This window comes from Ammodytes marinus (genome assembly GCF_949987685.1).
Source record: "Ammodytes marinus genome assembly, contig: scaffold_335, whole genome shotgun sequence".
NCBI lineage: Eukaryota > Metazoa > Chordata > Actinopteri > Uranoscopiformes > Ammodytidae > Ammodytes > Ammodytes marinus.
Window position 1 is genome coordinate 24,979 of NW_027648221.1, and position 2,585 is coordinate 27,563.

The window sequence follows — 2,585 nt, forward strand, 5'->3', positions numbered from 1 at the left end:
ATTTGGTAGAAATGTTGTCAGTAGTTTGTTTTATAAAACCAAAATGTTAATTCTACTCAAACACATGCCTATAAATAGTCAAATGAGACACATTGAACATTTGGAGTGGTCTCTTCATTTTTTTTCCAGAGCTGCACAGTATTGATGCTATTATAATGTCTGCAGCTGCTCCAATCAACATTTTATGATAACAGCCGATCTAATGTGTTGAGGAAAGGGGTCGCTCGTTATGAACCCATAGAGAATTTGGTAACACTTTATTTTGATAGTCCACTGTTGATTTGATTTGATTTGATTTATTAGGATCCCCATTAGCAACACACCGGAGTGAGAGCTAGTCTTCCTGGGGTCCGAAACATACAATATAGGTGATTAGATTAGATTAAAACTCTTTACCGAGAGTTTTAATCTGCATTTTGCTTTAAACCTGCAGTGTGTAGAATTTTGGGTTTTATTTCCTAGCAGATTTTGTAGAAAGTAATTATAATATCCATAAGTACATTTAATTTAGTGCATAATAGCTGTAAAGAATGTTTTGAATTATTATTTTTTCCCTTAGAAAGGGTCTCATATATGTCCATATTTCTGCATATTTTGGACCAAGGCCTAGTGCCGCCATCTTGAAAGTGTCATAGTTGGAATGTCATCAGGTGCATTGTTTAAAATTTTGAATTGTTCTTGTCCTTGAAGGCCACTGTAGCTTCTGTTATTATTCTAAAGGGTTGGGGTTACCCAGGGAGCGTTGCATTCTAGAACTTTGTAGAACTTTCTTGATGATGTCATATTACACACTGCACCTTTAAAGGTGTGTGTGTAGTAATCGAAATAGTAAGTGGCATCAAGTGCTGAAAGTTCTTGATTGGTTCCCATGGTTACCCCTCCCTTTGGAGTAATTTTCAGAAGCTACGGTGGCCTTCGAGGACAAGAAGCTACAGTAGTTAGTTACCAAAGATGGCATCATCCAACACTGCCTCAAGTCTTTCCACAATATCAAGTAATGAGGGGAAGATGTATTTAGTTATTTATTCTATAGAACTTCTTCTTCGTCTTCCAACAAGTGCATTTCCCCAGGCCCAACACAATATATATGTCCGTTAAGTTTGTCTATGCTGTGATACTGGTGCTGCAACATGGCGGACTCCATAGGGTGACCTGCTCCTATGTAAATATGAAAAGCTCATTCTAAGGAAATAAAAGAAAAAAAAGTTTTATTTTCAAGCAATTATAATACTCATTAAAGGTGCAGTGTGTAATATGACATCATCAAGAAAGTTCTAGAATGCAACACTCCCTGGGTAACCCCACCCCTTTCGAATTTTTCATTTTTCATTTAACTTTTATTTATCCTCGAGAGACCAATTGAGGGGTGACCCTCATTTTCAATGACGTCGAGTCAAAACAAATTCAAAACAACAATACAAACAAAATATTCAATGCAAAAACATCAAATACACAACAAGTGAAGAGAAGAAAAAACAAAACGATTGAAACATTTACAGAGTGGGGAAGAGAGGCAGCAATTAAAAGGCATACAGTACAATATAGTCTAATTAAAACAGTTACAAGTAGAGTTTGGCAGATCCAAGATAGTCTGTTTAAATTGGCCAAAGGATATGAATGTATTTAGTTTAATTTTTAGCTGTAAGTTGTTCCAGGAGTCAGGTGCACTGAAGCTAAAAGCTGTCTTTCCCAGCTCAGACCGGGCTTGTGGGACATAAAGCATAAGCATGTCAGTGGAGCGGGTCTGATATAGCCCATCTGAAACAAGCAGCATTTCTGTTAAATAACGAGGAAGCTTCCCAGTCAAGGCTTTGTAAATAAAAACATGCCAATGTGCATCACGTCTCTCTTTAAGGGAGGGCCACCCAACCTTCTCATATAAAAGACAATGGTGTGTGTCATAAGCATCTCCTGTGATGAACCTTAAAGCAGAGTGAAAAACTGAGTCTAGGAGTTTTAGACATGAATGTGATGCATGCCGGTAGACCACATCACCGTAATCAAGGACAGACATAAAAACTGCCTCAATAATCCTTTTCCTACTGAACAACGGGAAGGTGGCTTTATTCCTATAAAAATATCCAATCTTTTGTCGCAGACGACAGACAAGATTTTTTATGTGAAATGTAAAAGAGAGTTTTTCATCTATCCAGATGCCAAGATATTTATATTCAGTGACTCTTTCAATATGAGATCCATTATTTGTGTGAATAATAAGATCATTAAAATGTATAGTTTTTGCTCTGGAGAAACACATATATTTGGTTTTGTCTGTATTAAGAACAAGCCTGAGGTCCACTAGACAGTCCTGCAGGGTGTTAAAAGAGCTTTGTAGGTTCTCAATAGATTGGTGCACCGAATCGGAAATGCAATACAGTACTGTGTCGTCAGCGTATAGATGGGCGTGACAGTTTTTTAGCGATGAAACAATGTTGTTTATATAAATTGTGAAAAGAACTGGACCTAAAATTGAGCCCTGTGGGACACCATTTGTAACAGTTAAAAACTCAGACTGGTATCTTCCCAGTTTAACTGACTGCTGTCTATCAGAGAGATAATCCCTAAACCAGCTACATGCAGACTGA